We start from the raw sequence: 20,340 nt of genomic DNA, 5'->3' as shown, positions 1-20,340 counted from the left end.
TTTGCATTGACCTAGCTACATAAAGCTAAGATAACTGGTCTACATCAAACAAGGCACATTGTATCTTCAGCTAAAATATTTTACATCATTGTGACAGAAATCATGGAAAGCTCCTGCCTGGCAGGCTATTTTGCCATTTAGCACATTATGAATGGTTATAAGCATATTTGTTCTGTCAATCAGTGTTGGGTTACTAACGTAGCTAGTGATTCAGCCCTTAATATACTGTGATAAAATAAGTGTATTTTGAGTTCTGGCCTTTTTCACTCAAGAATTTGTGACTATTCATGTGATCTATCTGTCACACAGGTGCTTGATGATCTTGTCAGTTCAGATATGTTCCCATTCTAAATACATAATTCTATGGAACCATTTGCCTACACAGGATGTTGAAGGATTATGCCAAACATTTTCTTGAGAGTATTTTATGGTCTCTGCAAATATATATAGCCTATGAGAAACAAAGCCACAGAGATTGGATAATGTCTGATTTTATCTCCTTAGTATCCTTAGTTAGAGAGAGGGACTTAGAGAGAGTGGAGGTGAAAACAGACAAGCTGCCGATGTATGATTGTTAATGCAGCTAAAAATACATGAGTTGATGAACTCACAGCTTTGATGACCGTCACAGTCAAATGTTTCCACAAAAGACTATAGTAATATAGGCAATGTAGTATAGGATGCCTCTGACTCCAAACAGTTGAGTAAGATGACAATTTTTAAGAGTTCATTAACAGAGGGAAAAAGATCAGCTTTTTGTAATTTCTGGTTAGCATCTCACATTAAGACTTTCCTTTATTATAAATGATGTAAAGACGAAAACCTCTTTAAGCAATCTCAACATTATGTAATTTACATAGTCTGGTAATGAAATTGCTATGATAATTTCATAATGTTCTGTTAAAATTTCTGCATACAAAGAAGAATTTCTCTTTGACCAAAAAAAGAACGCATAATACCACTTCAAATGAGTGTTTAAACACACATATTTTCTCCCCACAAAACATTTTGAATCTGGTCTCACAGTAAACAGGGAATAACAAGATTTTAGTTAATGAAAGTGCAGATGATTACTGTATATAACTTCAAAGTTGCTGGTGAACGCAGCAGACTAGGCAGCATCTCTAGGAAGAGGTACAGTTGACGTTTCAGGCCGAGACCCTTTGTCAGGACTAACTGAAGGAAGAGTTAGTAAGAGATTTGAAAGTGGGAGGGGGAGGGGGAGATCTGAAATGATAGGAGAAGACAGGAGGGGGAGGGATGGAGCCAAGAGCTGGACAGGTGATTGGCAAAGGGGATATGAGGGGATCATGGGACAGGAGGTCCGGGAAGAAAGACAAGGCGGGGGGGGGGTGGAAACAGAGGATGGGCAAGGGGTATAGTCAAAGGGGCAGAGGGAGAAAAAGGAGAGTGAGAGGAAGAATGTGTGTATAAAAATAAATAACGGATGGGGTACGAGGGGGAGGTGGGGCATTAGCGGAAGTTAGAGAAGTCGATGTTCATGCCATCAGGTTGGAGACTACCCAAAACGGAATATAAGGTGTTAATACACCTTCCCCTCCCCCTCCTGTCTTCTCCTATCATTTTGGAACCCTCCCCCTCCTGTCTTCTCCTATCATATTGGATGCCAATCACCTGTCCAGCTCTTGGCTCCATCCCTCCCCCTCCTGTCTTCTCCTATCATTTTGGATCGCCCCCTCCCCCTCCCCCTCCCACTTTCAAATCTCTTACTAACTCTTCCTTCAGCTAGTCCTGACGAAGGGTCTCGGCCTGAAATGTCGACTGTACCTCTTCCTAGAGATGCTGCCTGGCCTGCTGCGTTCACCAGCAACTTTGATGTGTGTTGTTTGAATTTCCAGCATCTGCAGAATTCCTGTTGACTGTATATAACTTCATTGTCAATCTAATACAGTGAACTAGATTTTAAAATAAGCAATAAATACCTTATGAATGTAATTAATCCACTTACTGCAATTTTTTTCTGCACGAGTTTATATTATGAGAGCTTGCTGTTCCTATTTCCTCTGCTAGTAAACTGATTTCTGAGTAATTTACTGCTATACAGTAGAATGGAATGTCATTCCACACTCACTTCCAACTCACTACACTATACATCCAGTGGCCACTTTATGAGATACACCAGCTCATTAATGCAAATCACGTGGTAACAATTCAATGCATAAAAGCATGCAGACATGGTTAAGAGGTTCAGTTGGTATTCAGATCAAACATTAGAAAGAGGAAGAAATGTGATCTAAGTGACTAACCATAGAATAATTGGTGCCAGAGGGGGTGTTTTAGTATCTCAGAAACTGCTGATATATATACCCTTCATCAGGACTGGAAAGGAAGGGGGAAGATGCCAGAATAAGAAGGTGGGATGGGAAGGGGAAGGACAAGCTTGAAGATGAAGACAGATGGGTGGGAAAGGTAAAGGACTGGAGAAGGAATCTTAATATATAAATGCCTTTTTGAATAAGGCATATTTATTAAGACATTTAAGAGTCAGTTCTGTTGATCTGGTGACATAAGTGACTGCAGATGCTGGACCTGGAGTAACGTACAAGCTGCAGGAATCCAACAGATCTGGAAGCATCTGGAAATGGATAGTTGATGTTTCGGGTTGAAAGCCTTCATCTACCTAAACTGCCTGTTCCTCAACATAGATGTTGCCTGATCTGCTAAACATATCTACATGAAGCACCATCACAAGAAAGCAGCATCCATCATCATGGAGCCCCACCACCCAAGTCATGCTCTCTTCTCGCTGTTCCCATCAGATAGGTGGCACAGGAACCTCAGAACTCACACCACCAGGTTCAGGAACAATTATTCCCTGTCAACCACCAGGCTCTTGAACCAAAAGGGGATAATGTCACTCAACTTCGCTTGCCCCATCACCGAAATGTTCCCATAACCTATCGACTCACTTTAAAGGACTCTTCATCTCATGTCGTGATACTTATTGTTTATTTATTATTTCCTTCTTTTTGCATTTCACAGATTGTTGTCTTTTGTATACTGGTAGAACACATAGTTGTTGTTTTTCATTGATTCTATTATGGTTATTAATCTATTATGGATTTGAATATGCCTGCAAGAAAATGAATCTCAGGGTTGTCTATGGTGACATATATAATATTTAGCTTGAACTTTGAACTTTTTCCTCCTCCATCCCAAAGATCCCCTGGTAGATTAACTGCTATTTTAGTTACCCTTCACTGTAGACCCACAGCAAAAATAATATTTGGGACTTCATGGATACATGAGAGAATAAGGTGCAAGGTTTATTCTTGATTACTGTGTTTGTGTCAGCACTAAAACTTACCGGTATTCAGTTTTTATAATTGATAACTGTTTATACCATTTGTTTGAGTAACCTAGAGAAGGAATTTTCAGGGTTCAACTGCCAGATTGACCAGTCTATTCAGGACATTGCTTAAAATATACTTCTTTTTGCATTTTACATGATGAAAGTACTGCTGATGATCTATACATAGTTATGCTGCTGGGAACAAGGTTTCTAAATAACCTTATGACAATCACCACAAAGGTTTTGTAAACAAGCTGTTAATGGAAGTTCATAATGAAAGCATCCTAGTTGTATTAGCTCTGAATCGTTGTTGTCCAAAGTGGTGCAACAGGTTGAACAGGCATCTCCAGTGCAGAGCACATGAAAATGAATGCCAGATTTTCAGCAAAATGAAAACTTTTTTTTCCACTTAGACCTTCTGGAGCCGTCACCCCTTAGTTTAAAAGAATAATAAATTAACAGTCTCTAAATAAAGCCATCAAGTTAAGTCCAAAATTACAAAGATTCAACATAAAGCGGTGAAAATCGAAAAAAAAACTCACTGATCAACAGAAATCACTTGGCCCATCTTTGTGGAGTCTGCTGGTCGAGGAGCTGTGAAATGTAGGATGCCAAAATCTAATTATCAGGATCATCTTGCTAAAAGCAAATAACTTCAACTAGAGGCACCATCTTGTAGGCTGATGGAGAAGGTCTGGCAAAGTAGGATCCAAAGCAGGTTGGTTAATTGGATCCAAAATTGCCTTGGTGAAAGGAGACAAAGAGCAGAGGTGGCAGGATGCTTTCTTTGATTGGAAATATATGACAAGTGATATACCTCTGGGATTGGTGCTGGAATATTTGTTGTTTGCAATATATGTGAATGTAGGAAATACGATCAGTAAATTTGCAGATGACATGAAAATTACTGATGTGGATAGTGAGATAATGGCTACAGCAGAATATAGATCAGGTGAAAAGGAGGGCAGAGCATTGACAGATGGAATTTAATCATGATAAGTAAAAAATGTTGCATTTTGGGAAATAATAGGAGTAGGGAATATACTTTAAATGGCAAGGGACTAAGGAATGTTGATGAACAGGAAGATCTAGTGGTCCTAATGGACAGTACACGGAACGTGGCAAAACAGATACAGTAGATAGGATGATGAAGAAGGCATACAGCATGCTTACCTTCATAGGTCAAGGCAGAGGTCATGAGAATGGTATTATGTTGCAACTTTACAAGACTCTGAATAAGCCACACTTAAGAGTAATGAAAGTACTGTTTTCCACTCAACACACTATAGGAAGGATGTGATTGCACTCAAGAAAATTCAGAGCAGATGCACCAGGATATTGTCTGTATTGGAGGAATTTAGTTATGGGGAGTGATTGAATAGACCAGGTTGGTTTTCCCTGGAGTGGAGAAAGCTGAGGAGTAATGACAGAAATATTAAGATTATGCAAGACATAGTCAATGTTTCCACCCACTGTATGTGTATCAAAGAAGATGATGTTACGGAATTAAGGTGAGAGGAAGGAGTTTTAAAACGAATTTGGGTTTTTCTTGAAACAGAGCAATTGATATCTGGAACATGGCATTGGTGGATTTGACAAATTAACCCTGTTTAAGAGGTACTTAAATAGAACATTACATCACAGCACAGGGCCTTTGACCCACGATGCTGTGCCAACCTTTTAACCTACTCTAAGATCATTCTACCTCTTACCTCTTACATACTCTTCCATTTTTCTATCATCTGTGTGCCTATCAAAGAATTTCTTAAATGTTCCTAATGCATCTGCCTCTACCACCACCCCTGGTTCCAGGCACTTAAAACTCTGTGTGAAGAACTTGCCTCACATTCCCTGTATACTTTCCTCCAATCACCTCAAAATTTTATCCCCTTGTATTAACCATTTCCACTCTGGGGAAAAAGTCCCTGGCTATCCACTCTATCTGTACCTCTTATCATTTTGTACACCTCTATCAGGTCACCTCTCATGCTCTTTCACTCCAAAGAGAAAAGCCTTAGCTCATTCATCTTAACTTCATAAGACATGCCCTCTAGTTCAGGCAATACCTTGGTAATTCTCCTCCGTACCCTCTCTGAAACTTCCACATCCTAGCCTCCTCTACACCATAAGATGAGACTAAGAATAATACAGTCCTAACAAGGGCAAAAAGGATCGGTGTACATGGGCAAAAACACAGACAGACTGCACCAAAGACCACATTTCTGCGCTGTACGACTCTATAAAATCAAGTTGGCCAATTTGCAAATTGTATGAAACTAAAATGAGTACTAGAATGAATGGAATTAGCCTTACATATCAGCAGCACTGGTATTCAGGGTCAGAAGCTTCTGACTTTAAGTGCCACTCCAAAGACTTGAGTATATATTCTAAACTTGCACTTTAGTCAAGTGAGTGAAGTGCACTTGGCAGTCAGAAATTCCAAGTTTCATAAGATGTTAAAATATGTGGACACAAAAAAATCCAGATATGCTTTTTAAAAAGCCAGTATGTTTTCCAAGAAATCATTATCACTATTTATCCTTCAGCCAACATCATGAAAAGATTCTGTGGGAGCTTGTGCACAGATGACATCTTTATTCCCCACACTGTAACAGAGATTGCACTTCAAAAGAACTTGAAGTTTGTGAATGCTTTGGGACATCCTGTTTATAAAAGATGTTTTAGGAATGCAAATTCTCTCTTTAGTTTTATGGAAGGTTAAATAAATTAAAAGAAAGTTAGATTACAATGCATTGGAAAATTAAATTTACCAATGTAAAGAATTAAACACATAAAAAGAATCTAAATTAATATGTTAATTTATGTTAATGGAGATATGGAGAATGGAGAAATAACTAATAGTGAAGCTGCCAGAATCAAAGATATGAACATATTCAGGCAGGAGCAACCAACAAAGTCTAAGGAAAACTGAACACCACCACCTAGAAAGTAAAATACAAGAGGGAAGTCACAATGAGACTGTTAAATATGTTCTAATCCTACCAGATCTAATTTTATCATATAACTTAGCCCAAGATCATACCAAAGGACCACATTTATTCAGGGGTGGATATAGTGTCTTATATGGTTATTTTTCCAATCTTTTTGAAAACAAGCATTTAGCAACAAATGTTCTAAACCAACATCACGTCAGGCAGCAGGTAAACGTGTATTATACAATACAATGAAGTAAATTCATACAATCTCTCACAATCCAAAAAAAAAGGGAAAATAAACCAACACACACAAAATGCTGGTGGAACGCAGCAGGCCAGGAAGCATCTATAGGAAGAAGTGCAGTCGACATTTTGGGTCGAGACCCTTCGTCAAGACTAATGGAAAAAAGAGATAGTAAGATATTTGAAAGTGGGAGGGGGAGGGATGAAGCCAAGAGCTGGGAAGTTGATTGGCAAAAGGGATACAAGGCTGGAGAAAGGGGAGTATCATAGGACAGAAGGCCTTGGAAGAAAGAAAGGGGGAGGGGAGCACCAGAGGAAGATGGAGAACAGGCAAGACTTTATACAGGTTGTGTATTTTTATGTGTTATTTGGTGTGATTTGGCAACTTCATAGCTTAAAGGTTACTGGACAGAGTGTTTCAGCCAAGAGCACTTGCGCTGTGTTTCTGCTGAGAGTGCTGCCGTGAGATTTTTGCTGCGCTCGACAGTGCTGCAGAAAAGTATTTCTACTTCATATAGGCTGTGTATTTATCATATCATTCCTGCTTTTACTATACGTTACCGTTATTTTAGGTTTTATGTGTTATTTGGCATGATTTTGTAGGTTATTTTTTGGCTCTGGGAACGCTCAAAATTTTTTCCTATATTAATAAATGGTAATTACTTATTCACTTTACAACATTCCGGCTGACGAACCGTTTCATAGGAACGCTCTACCTTCAGATAGCGGGGGAAACCTGTATTTGACATTATTGCAGGACAGATTTGATAGCAATTTCTGCCTTCTAGACATACACAACTTAACATGGAAATCCAAATATTGAATTTAGTAGTATTGTAGGGAGAGTGCTGTTGCAGTTCTTGAAGATTTACTTGGTATTGAAATAATTACAATGATATGAACATGAGGTGCTTATTCATTTAAACCATGCTGAAAAAAGCTGAAAAACTGGAGTTCTTTTATTTAAGAGTATAATGGCTTTTAATATTAATCAGAGCATTGAGTATAGGAGTTGGGGTGTAATGTTGAAATTGTATAAGGCATTGCCAAGGCCAAATTTGGAGTATTGTGTACAGTTCTGGTCACCGAATTATAGGAAAGATGTCAATAAAATTGAGAGAGTACAGAGGAGGTTTACTAAAATGTTACCTGGGTTTCATCTCCTAAGTTACAGAGAAAGGTTGAACAAGTTAGGTCTTTATTCTTTGGAGCGTAAAAGGTTGAGGGGGAACTTGATAGAGGTGTTTAAAATTATGAGGGGGATTGATAGAGTCGACGTGGATGGGCTTTTTCCATTGAGAGTGGGGAATATTCAAACAAGAGGACATGAGTTGAGAGTTAAAGGACAGAAGTTTAGGGGTAACGTGAGGGGGAACTTCTTTACTCAGAGAGTAGTGGCTGTGTGGAATGAGCTTCCAGCAGAAGTGGTTGAGGCAGGTATGATGTTGTCGTTTAAGGTTAAATTGGATAGATATATGGACAGGAAAGGAATGGAGGGTTATAGGCTGAGTGCAGGTAGGTGGGACTAGGTGAGAGTAAGAGTTCGGCAATGACTAGAGGGGCCGAGATGGCCTGTTTCCGTGCTGTAATTGTTATATGGTTATATGGCTTAATAATTGACAATTACAGCTCAATAAACTGTTTTGGTACCATCAAGTAATTTTACAAGTGTTTTGTTTTATTTACTCAAAAGAAATTTGAGATTTAAACATTTTGCCAAAAGGTTTTGTTGTCTGGCCCATTACCAAAAACTGTTTATCAAATGCTTGTATATTTTCTAATCCTTACATTATTTTATGTTATTCATATACACCTAATTAATAATAACTGTTTTATACTTTCTGGTCTGGGCTCTGCATTCTCCAATCCTTAATCTAAATGAAAAAAGAAAAGCAAGGTTTTACAAGCAACCTGTAGACACACCACTGTAGATCAGGTGCTAGATTAGTTTATCATAAACATGCTGAACTCTGCAGATGCTGGAAATCCAGAGCAACACACACAAAATGCTGGAGAACTCAGCAAGTCAGGCACCATCTATGGAAATGAATAGATAGTTGACATTTCCTTCTTCAGGACTGAGGAGGAAGGGGCAAGATGCCAGAATAAAAGGTCTCAGCAATTTAGAGGAGGCCACATTGGGAGCATCGTACACAACAAATGACCCCAGCAGATTCACAGGTGAAGTGCTCCCTCACCTGAAGGATTGCCGGGGGCTCTGAACTGGAATGAGAGAAGAGGTGTATGGGCAGGTGTAGCATTTAGGCCACTTGCAGGGATAAGTGCCGTGAGGGAGATTAGTGGGAAGAGATGAACAGACAAGGAAATCGCGAAGGGAGTGTGATTCCTGCAGAAAGCAGAGGGGGAGGAGGTAAAAATAGTGGTAGGGTCCCTTTGGAGACAGCAGAAGTTGCATTGGATGGGGAGGCTCGTGGGGTGGTAGTTAAGGAATTCTTTCACTATTTAAGGCTGGCAGTGTGAGGTAAGGGAATTATGAGTTTGGTGGCAGTTTATGATTAGTTTATGATATGTTGTTATTTTTTGCACCATAATGTAAGAAATCAATTTATTTAAGTTAAGCAAATGTCACTATTTATGAGAGCAAATTTTAGGTACTTAAATGATGTCTGAACTCAAATCAAAATATATTTTCATCACTTTAATTATTTTTGTTTTAAGATGTACCTTTGGCTGACTTCAGAGAAACTTCCTCAGTGGATTGAAACATCACACATAGTGCCTGGCCTGCTGAATTCCTCCAGCATTTGTGTGTATTGCTGGTGTAAACAAAATATCCCCAAAATGATCAGTAAGTCAGGCAGCATCCACAGACAGTGAAACAGATCCAACATTCCAGATCAAAGGCCTTTCATCAGAACTGGTGAAAGTTCAATGATCTTCAACATGTATTCCATTTTTCTCTTTTTGCACATTTTCCGGTAAGATGGTGGCATGCTCAGACGCAGCAGCTACTGCAGGTTCCTCTTATATGTCTCTTTTTTTACAATTGCAAGTCATTCCTGGATACTAAGAACATCAAGTACTGCAGAACTATCTCACAGCGAGTTGCTTGATAGCGATGGAGCTGGACTTATTGTGTATCATTGTTTTGTTGTCACCCAAACTTGCTGTTTGCTGTTTTACAGTGCAAATGTTTTTATAACGATTGCAAGACCCTGTTGGACACTGGTAATGTAGAATACTGTAAGTCTGGTTCACTGGTTCATTGGCGAGACCAACTGCGGAGGAGCTGCGTTGCCTGGGTTGTGGCGAAGACTAGGCCTAGGCCTTGGAGTCACTGTTGCATCCGCGAAGGGAAGGAGATACTGAGGTGGCGTGGGAGAAAGCAGTGACCTCTGTGGATGTGCTGGAATTTGTACTGGGTGGGGTGCTGGCCCTTCCTATCCATGCTGCTCTCTGGTGTTTGCTTGGTGGAAGAACAAGCTGGACCAGGACAACTTATCAATCTAGTCATGCCACACAGGGTCTTGGGCTATATTATTTTTTCTGACTGTATGCTTTTCTGAAAACATAATCATACACTATGTGTTATTTGTACTATGTGCTGTTGGTAATGTGTTTTACACCTTGGCCGCAGAGGAATGCTGTTTCATTTGGCTATATTCATGTACGGATGAATGAAATCCTGAATTTAATCTGTTGAGTACAATACTGTGCAAAAGTCTCAGGCACATGTAAAAAAAATGTAAAATGAATAAGCTTTCAAAATTAATAAAATGAAAAGTTTCCAAAAACCAAAAAAAGTTACTATAAAGAGCAGTAAACAGTAAAAACTAAATCAAATCAATATTTGGTGTGACCATCCTCTGCCTTTAAAACTGCATCAGTTCTCTTAGGTACAATCATGCAGTTTTATTAAAAAGTTGGCTGATAGATTATTCCAAGCATCTTGGAGAACTTGCAACAGTTCTTCTGCACACTTTAAGTGTCTGGTTTGTTTCTGTATCTCCGGGTAATCCCAGACAATCTCGATGATGTTGAGATCAGGACTCTGTATAGTCCATACCACCTGTTTGTTGCAGAACTCCTTGTTCTTCGTTTCACTGAAGATAGGTTTTTATGATCTTAGCCATGTGCTTGAGGTCATTGTCCTGCTGCAGAATGAAGTTGGGGCTGATTAGACACCTCCTTGATGGTATTGTGTGATGGATGAGAATCTGCCTGTAATTCTCAGTAATCAGGATTCTATTAATTCTAACCAGATTACCAACTCCATTGCAGAAGTGCAGCCACAAACCTGCAGAGAACCTCTGCCGTGCTTCCCGACACTCAACCGCATAGCACTCTCCAGCTCTTCTATGGACTAACTGCATCCCCTGTTTGAGCTAAAAATTTCAAATTTTGACTTGTTAGTCCAGAGCACTTGCTGCCATTGTTCAGCACCCCAGTCCTTGTGACCGCCCTACCTTCCCCCATCCCAGTTTCACTCTGCCCCCTCCCCCAGCTGCCCATCACCTTCCTCATGGTTCCAGCTCCTTCTACTACCCATTGTGCTTTCCCCTATTCCTTCTTCACCTTTCCTGCCTATCCCCTCCCCCACCCTTTGATCTCTCCCCTTACTGGTTTTTTGCCTGGCGCCTACCAGCCTTCTCCTTCCCACCTTCCCCCCACCTTCTTTATAGGGACTCTGCCCCCTCCCTCTTCAGTCCTGACGAAGGGTTCCAGCCCGAAACATTGACTGATCGTTTCCACGGATGCTGCCCAACCTGCTGAGTTCCTCCAGCGTGTTCTGAGTGTTGCTTTGACCCCAGCATCTGCAGGTTATTTTGTGTATAGAAAAGAGTAAACAGTCAATGACCTAAAATGTCGACTGTTTACTCTTTTCCACAGATACTGCCTGGTCTACTGAATTCTTCCAGCATTTTGTGCATCTTCCTTGTAAGTAATTGCATTGTGAACTCCTGCTTTACTTTGACCTTCTCCTGATAAGACCCCAATTTCAAAAACCTAGCCCATCTCCAACTGTCACAGAACCAGAATGTTGCTGTCTTCTTCCATTCATTGTTCTACTCATTACACTTTGATTGTTACATTGAAGGCTGCGTCCGTTCAAAGAGACTAATTTTGAATGTCTACACGTAAGAAAATTTTCACTTCAGATGATGAATACAAAATTTTAAAGTAACATTTCAACTAATTTTGTTAAAAACTACCATTTGTTTAATGCGTGGATGATATATTTATTTTGGGAATTAAGGGTTATGGGGAAAAGGCAGGTAGATGGAGCTGGGTTTACAGACAGATTAGCCATGATCTTATTGAATGGCGGGGCAGGCTTGATGGGCCGGATGGCCGACTCCTGCTCCTACTTCTTATGTTCTTATTAATATAATATAGATTTCGCTTGGCCCAGGTGTGTTTTTACCTACATCAGAAGTTTTTTTTATGCCTAACCACCTGGCTGATTTGTCTATTAATCTTTAGTCCTTTACCTCTCATATTAATTTTTTAGGTCTAATTTCCCTTACCAATAATATAGTCCCCCATTACTATTCTTCTCTCCCCTTTTTCCAAATAGTCTTGATTTCATACTAAAATACAGTTCTACAAGCTCCTGAAAATCTCTTATTCCTGGGAGACCTTTAAATTTGAAAACTGGTAGTTTTGCCACATGGATATGCTTAATGTTATCTTAACTTCAATTTTTTGAATAATTTTGAGTGATTTGTATAAAAGTTCGTTATATTTTTGTCCTCTTTTCCATAAATGCTGCCTGGCCTATTGAATTCCTCCAGTATTTTGTGTGTCTCCTTGTAAATAATGTATTATCAAGGTACATATATGTCACCGTACACAACCCTGAGATTCATTTTCTTGCAGGCATACTCAATAAATCCATATAAGAATAATAGCCAATACAGAATCAATGAAAGACCGCATGAACTGGGTGTTCAACCAGTGTGCAAAAGACAACAAACAATGCAAATATAAAATAATAATAATAATAAGTAGCAATAAACATCAAGAACATAAGCTTAAGATAGTGACAACAGTAATTTGTGGAGTTTAGTGCCAGATTTAAAAAAAAACACAAGTAGGGCCTGTCAAGACTTTTTGTGGAGATTGTTTAGATTATTAGGCACTTGTCAAGGGCCAATAAAAAAAATGTTAGGTTTAAACTGAGGCTTTGGCTCAAAAGGCTTTTGCAAAAAGAGGCAGAGGCTAAGGTAAGTTCTGGTAAATTTCTGGTAAGTTTCCTTCTTTCGTTCTTTCTTATTGTACAGTTAGAGCAGTGGGAACGACAGTCAGAACAGTGAGTGCTACTTTTGCAAGAAATAGAGAAGACTTCCAATATTGGTGCAACTACAGCTGCAGCTTCTTGCAGACTATGTTAGGGAACTGGAGCTGGAGCTAGATGATCATTTGGAAGATGGAGAGGATGATTGACAGGAAATACAGGGAGGTAGTTATACCTAAGGTGCAAGACACAAGTAACTGGGTAACCATGCGGAGAGGTTAAGTAGATAGGCAGCTAGTGCAGGGTACCCCTGTGGTCAGTCCACCAATATCAAGAACGACCTAGCAGAGGAAAGCTATAGAAGTCAGGACTCTGGCACTGAGTCTGGCTGTGACTCAGAAGGAAAGGGAGGAGATAGGGGATTCATTGGTTAGGGGAATAGGTTCTGTGGAAAAAGCAAGATTATTGGATAGTCAGGAATAACTCAGACTAAGTCCATAGCATTCTTAAAGGAGAGAGTGAACAGCCAGAGGTAGTGGTCCACATCAGCACCAATGACATAGGCAGGAAGGGTGATAAGGTTCTGCAAAGTGAAAAATAGTCTAGTGCTTTCCCGGTGTATATGACAAGTAAACTCTTCTCAGCCTTCTAGCCAGGTACAGGTAGCAATGATAACCAATGTTTCAATGACAAACTCAGACATCTTCTTCAGGGATAATGCCATTCAAAGTGAGTTCAGGGAGTTAGGTGCCAAGTTAAAGCATCAGACCTCCAAGGTAGTTATCTCAGGATTGCTACTCATGCCACGTGCTAGTAAGGCTAGAAATAGGAAGATACTTCAGTTAACATGTGGCTAAGGAGATGGAGCAGGAGGGAGGCTTCAGGTTTTTGAATCATTGGGATTTCTTCTAGGGAAGGTGGGACTTGCACAACAGGGATGGACGGCTTACACCTGAAGTAGAGGGGGACTGATATCCTTGTAGGAATATTTGCTACTGCAGCTCCAAGGAGGAGAAGGGGGATAAATTAGAGAGTTGAAGGGGGATGGGACCTTGAGTGCCAAAGCAGATAGTGGAGCAGGGAAAGTAGATGTTAAGCCTACCTACAAAGACAGGAACTGGAAGGCTGAGCTTGATGGGACTCAGTTCTCAGTTTTGTCTATTTCAATGCAAGAAGCATTGTAGGTAAGGCAAATTAGCTTGAATCAATGAATCATTGAATCAATGCATAGAATTATGATATTGGATATTGTTCCATTAGTGAGACTTGGTTGCACAGGCAGCTCAATATTTCGGAGTTCAAATTCAGACATAATAGAAGTGGGAGGGGTGCAATTACTTGTCAAGGAAAATGTTACGGCAGTGCTCATCCAGGACAGAATAGAGGGCTAATCTACTGAGTTAATATGAGTAGAACTGGGGAGTAAGAAAGTGATAACGATGTTAATGGCATTATATTTTAGACCTCACAATAGTCAGTAGGACTTACAGCAGCAAATTTGTACAGACTACAAACAGCTGCAAGAAAAATAAGGTTGTGATAGTACCTTATCCTCGTTATATGCGTCTTCAGACAATGCGGATTCACAGTTATGCAAGGAACCTATTTCTACCAACTTCTCGTTATATGCGTCCAAAACTCACAGTTATGCGAGGAGCACTGCTTTCTCGCCAATACAAGTCACGTGTGCATGCTTCACGGTCTCACTCCCGCCAGTCTTGCATTGGTTTTGGCAACACATGGATGTGCGATTTTGCACTCTTAACCTTTTGTGGTTTTACCTACGGTGCAGTGATTTTGTGCTTGAAATATTTAACCATGCCTCCTAAGTGTCCGATGTCAAGTCCTGGGCCATCAGCCAAATGGCAGAGAACCGCTTACACTTAGAAAAAAAGTTGGAAATTATAAACAGGGCAGCATCAGGTGAAGGTAACACAGCTCTGGGACTCTACCCTGTGCAGTTGCGGGCTATGATAGCTGAGTTAGGCATCACACCAAAGCAGGTGTTTAATGCAGACGAGACCGGGCTTTTTTGGAAGCATATGCCGAAACGCACTTACATATAAGTAAGAATGAAAAAACTGCGTCAGGTTTCAAGGCAGCAAAGGATAGATTGACTTTGCTTATGTGTTCCAATGCCGAAGGAGACTATAAGATGAAGCCTCTCTTAGTTTACCATTCACTAAACCCCCGTGCTCTTAAGGGTTTGAGTAAGAATATGCTTCCTGTCCACTGGGCAGCTAAGAAGAAAGCATGGGTCACTGGTCAAATCTTTGAAGATTGGTTTGCTAATCATTTTGCTGTTGAGGCTGAACGCTACTGCCGGGAACAGAATCTTGCCTTTAAAATTCTTTTGTTGTTTGACAATGTGCCAGCCCATCCTAAACATTTGGACAGCATTCATCCTAACATAACAGTGCGTTTCCTGCCGCCTAACACAACATCCCTGATTCAACCACTCGACCAAGGTGTGATATCCACATTCAATGCGTATTTTTTCTACGGCGAACCGTCTCTCAGATGCTGCAAGCAGAAGACGATTTTGAAAATCCCGGGAGTTTACCAACGGTGAGGGAATGGTGGAAATCCTTCAACATCGGACATGTCATCAACAACCCTGATAAATCCTGGAAAGAGGTCAGGTCTTCCACTCTGAAGCAACTGGCAGAATTTTTTTAAGGCTGCGGAACACTTGGCACAAATGGCAATGGACATGGACCCAAGTTTAGAACAGAGTCAGCATTTCAGTCGTTCCCTACAGTCAAGCCTTCTTCCCTACAAGCAAATTTATGCTGAGAAACAAAATGCTGCCAAGCAAACAATCCTCACCACTTTCTTCAAACTGGTGTCATCTCCTGCTGCCAGCAGTACTGAGAGTTCTGTGAGCCTTCCTTCACCCCTTGCTGTCCTTGATGATCCTGATGACACACAACCATCCACCGCATCCAGGTAAAGCTGCCCAACACCACAACAACCACTCATCTCCCGGAGCGAACACACCTGCCACTGTTGGTGAGTACTGTGCTGTACACCCTAGTATGTTAACTTTCTATGATTTATTACATTGAATATGACCTTAAATTGATGAAACATAATATGAATGTTGTCTTGTGGTACTGCTTTTGTGTTGTATTGGTATGAAAATGTGAATAAATTACAGATAAAACATATTTAGGAAGCCCTCAAGAACGTATCCCTATTTTCTCCATTTAAATAATTATTCACATTATGCATTTTCTTATTATGTGTTGACTTCGAGGAACATATCCCCCGCATATAATGAGGATAGGGTGTAGCTGATTTCAACTTTCCAAATACTGACTGGGACTCCCATGCTGTAAAAGGACTAGATGGGATAGAGTTCGTAAAATGTTTTTAGAAAGGTTTTCTGAATCAATATATACAAGTCCCAAATAGAGAGAGTGTGATACTGGATCTCCTATTAGGGAATGAGACAGGGCAATGACAGATGTGTGTGTAGTGGAACCCTTTAGATCGATTGATCATAAAGCCATTAGTTTTAAGACAAATATGGAGAAGAATAGACTGGTCCTCAGACTGAGATTCTGAAATGGAGAAGGGCCAATTTTCATGGCTTCAGAAAGGGCCTGGCAGATGTAGAATTGAGATAGGGTTTTTTCTACCAAAAAGAAGCTCTTGGTAAATGGGAGGTCCTCAAAGAGTACAGATTATATATACGCACTGTTAGAATAAAGGGCAAGGCTACTAGATTTAGGGAACCTTGGTTTTCGAAGGATACTGAGGCTCTGGTTAAGAAGAAGAAGGAGATATAGAGCAGGTATAGGCTGCAAAGAAAAATGAGATGCTTGAGGAGTATAAGAAATGCAAGGGAACACTTAAGATGGAAATCAGAAGGGCTAAAAGAAGGAATGAAGTTGCTCTGGCAGACAAGGTGAAGGAAAATTCCCAAGAGCTTCTAGATATACTAAGAGCAAAAGGTTAGCAAGGAACTAAATTGGACAACTTGAAGATCTGTGAGGTCATCTATGCATGAAGCTGAAAAAGATGGGGGGGGGTGGAATCTTAAATGGATTTTTTGCACCATATTTACTTGGGAGATGAACATAGGGTCTATAGAACAGAGACAAAACAGTAGTGAGATCATGGACTGTATTCAAATTACAGAAGAGAAGGTGCTTGCTGTCTTTAGTCATATTGAGGTGGATAAGACCCCAGACAAGGTGTCTTTTTAGATCTTGTGGGAAGCTAGTGCAGAAATTGCAGGGTTCCTGGCAGCTGAAAAAAAACGGAGCTGAATATGGCAGATGAAATTTAATGCCAACAAATATGAAGTGTTGCATTTTCGGAAGACAAACCAGGGTAGGATTTATACAATCCTACACTGGGACACAGAGGAGTGCAATAGAATAGAGGGACCTGGGAATATAGTTCCTTAATTCTTTGAAAATGGTATCACAGATAGATAGGTTCATAAAGAGATCTTTTGGCACAATGGCCTTCATAAATCAAGATATTAAGTACAGAAGTTGGGATGTTACATCAAAGAAATTGGTGAGGCCTAATTTGGAGTAGTGTAAACAGAGAAAATCTGCAGATGCTGGAAATCCAAGCAACACACTCAAAATGCTGGAGGAGCTCAGCAAGCGTCTATGGAAAAGAGTACAGTCAAAGTTTTGGGCCAAGACTTTTCCTCAGGACTGGAGAAAAAGAGATGAGAGTCAGAGTTAGAAGGTGGGGGGACAGGAGGAAGAAACTGGGAAGGGGGGAGGGTGCTGGGAAGTTGATTGGTGAAAGATACAAGGGCTGGAGGAGGGGAAATCTAATAGCAGAGAACAGAAGGCCATAGAAGAAAGAAAAGGGGGAGGAGGACCAGTGAGTGCAAGCAGGGAGATAAGGTGAGAGAGGGGAAAGAGATTGGGGAATGGGGAAGGGGGTGGGATTGGGGTGGTAGCCATTACTGTAACTTCATGCCAACAGGTTGGAGGCTACCCAGACAGACTATAAGGTGTCTCTCCTCCAACCTGAGTGTGGCCTCATCGCGTCAGTAGAGGAGGCCATGGATGGACATATCGGAATGGAAGTGGGCCGTGGAATTAAAATGGGTGGTCACTGGGAAACCCTGCTTTTTCTGGTGGACAGAGCACACATGCTCGGCGAAGCAGTCTCCCAATCTGCATCGGATCTCACCGATTTACAGGAGGTCACACTGGGAGTGTTGTATGTAGTTTTGGTCACCTACCTAGAGGAAAGATGTAAATAACATTGAAAGAGTACAGAGAACATTTACAAGGATGTTGCTGGGACTTGAGGAATTAGGTTAAACAGATTAGAACTTTTTTTCTCTGGAATGTGGGATAATGAGGGCAGTTTTTATAGAGTTATACAAAATTATGGGGAGAATAGATAGTATAAAAGTTGGGTGAGACTACACTTAGAAGTTGGGTAACATAGCTGAAAGGTGAAATATTTAATGGGTTTCTGAGGGGGAACTTCTTCATTCAGAGGGTGGTACGATGGTGGAATAAGCTGCCAGAGAAGTGGTAGGTGTGGTTTAGATTGCAACATTTAAAAATAGTTTAGGTAAGTACATAAATGGGAGGGTGTGGGTCAATGGGATTAGTCAGAAAAACAAATTGCCATGGACTAGCTCAAAGGGCATGCTTCTGTGCTGCAGTGTTTTGAATCTAAATCTGATTTCAAGTCACTTTGTCCTAATCCACTTGCTCATGTTGTCCAGATATAAATTAGAACACACAATGGTCACAACCAGTATTGTCAACTTGTATTCCATAGCAGTAAACAAAGACGATGAGTATAAATTACCACCTTCTTCAAAGTCCAACTATCTTGGACATTTTGCTTATCATGTTAACTTGAAGCATAGATAAAGAGAAAGGAAAATAAAATGATTGTTAAGGAAACTGATTATTTTCAAATGTTAAGCAAAACATTATTCCATTTTAGATTTTTTAAAAATCTCAAAACACAACTTCAAGGAACGGTAGGGAAGTTGTGCCATAACTTGCCCTCAAATTAACCGCGTTAAATGCATACAACAGGAATTCTGCAGATGCTGGAAATTCAAGCAACACACATCAAAGTTGCTGGTGAACGCAGCAGGCCGGGCAGCATCTCTAGGAAGAGGTGCAGTCAACGTTTCAGGCCGAGACCCTTCGTCAGGACTAACTGAAGGAAGAGTGAGTAAGGGATTTGAAAGTTGGAGGGGGAGGGGGAGATCCAAAATGATAGGAGAAGACAGGAGGGGGAGGGATGGAGCCAAGAGCTGGACAGGTGACAGGCAAAAGGAATATGAGAGGATCATGGGACAGGAGGTCCGGGAAGAAAGACAAGGGGGGGGGGACACAGAGGATGGGCAAGAGGTATATTCAGAGGGAGAAAAAGGAGAGTGAGAGAAAGAATGTGTGCATAAAAATAAGTAACAGATGGGGTACGAGGGGGAGGTGGGGCCTTAGCGGAAGTTAGAGAAGTCATGAACATCGACTTTTCTAACCTGCTAAGGCCCCACCTCCCCCTCGTACCCCATCTGTTACTTATTTTTATGCACATATTCTTTCTCTCACTCTCCTTTTTCTCCCTCTGTCCCTCTGACTATACCCCTTGCCCATCCTCTGGGTCCCCCCCTCCCTTGTCTTTCTTCCCTGGGCCTCCTGTCCCATGATCCTGTCATATCCCTTTTGCCAATCCACTGTCCAGCTCTTGGCTCCATCCCTCCCCCTCCTGTCTTCTCCTATCATTTTGGCTCTCCCCCTCCCCCTCCCACTTTCAAATCCCTTACTAACTCTTCCTTCAGTTAGTCCTGACGAAGGGTCTCGGCCTGAAACGTCGACTGTACCTCTTCCTAGAGATGCTGCCTGGCCTGCTGCGTTCACCAGCAACTTTGATGTGTGTCGCGTTAAATGCATGATGTGTTCATAACGGCGTTGAAATCTGTGGGATCTTTCTGCATAAGAAAGTGGTTGTTCTATGTGGTCCCAAACCGTAATGCTCCAGCAAAGTACTTCATTGGCCTAAAAAAGCCTGGGGACTCCTTGAAAACGACGTGAAAGATGCTTAACAGACATAAGTCTCCATCTGGCACCACTTTTGGAGCCAGGTAGTGTTATACCAATTGACGGCGAAATAACAACGACTCACGTTAATATTTGCAAACACCGCAATACAAAATTTCGAACTCGCCTTTCAGTGCCGTACCGTGCACTCCCTTTTCTTCTTCACTCGCAAATCAGTTTGAAGCCCGTTTAAACAGGCCGCCGATGCCTACCGTTGCTATGGATACTGCGGCATCGCAGTCAATCCCACCGATGGGCATCGAGCCCAATCCGCCCTGAGGTCGTGGTGGTGAAATCCAGTTCCAGGTTATTTCACATCGTCTTGTCTCCGGCAGTGCTACGTTTTATTTGCCAGTTTAAAATTAGCGATGTAGTACTGAGAATGGAAATAAATTGAGGTGAGAGGATCAGGGCGCAATTTCCTGCACTGAGTGATGATTTTTATTCATTTTATTGCTATTGTTTCTCTTATAAAATTATCTTTATGTTGTGTTTGATCACCAGAAGCTGGAAAAAACAATTAAAACTGAGGAGAAGGCTGCTGGGTTACTTCCGAATTTTTGCAAATATCATGTCTGCAAAAGCAATAATCAGCTT

The 20,340-nt window shown here is 40.9% G+C and overlaps 1 protein-coding gene across 4 annotated transcripts in view; it reads right to left on the bottom strand.

The window, feature by feature from the left end:
- The window catches only part of ccdc57 (coiled-coil domain containing 57), a 172,543-nt gene extending 152,571 nt beyond the window's left edge, over positions 1 to 19,972 (bottom strand). For 2 of the 4 annotated variants that reach the window (XM_072242382.1, XM_072242383.1), the window contains exon 1: positions 19,871 to 19,960. The gene's annotated coding sequence lies outside the window, so the exon portion shown is untranslated. Of the gene's footprint in view, positions 1 to 19,870 lie in introns of all 4 variants that reach the window. The other 2 variants (XM_072242385.1, XM_072242384.1) reach the window with 2 other exon arrangements.
- Positions 19,973 to 20,340: the final 368 nt, after the last annotated feature.

This window comes from Mobula birostris, chromosome 24 (genome assembly GCF_030028105.1).
Source record: "Mobula birostris isolate sMobBir1 chromosome 24, sMobBir1.hap1, whole genome shotgun sequence".
Classification (NCBI taxonomy): Eukaryota; Metazoa; Chordata; class Chondrichthyes; order Myliobatiformes; family Myliobatidae; genus Mobula; species Mobula birostris.
This window is presented reverse-complemented; position numbering and strand designations above follow the sequence as displayed.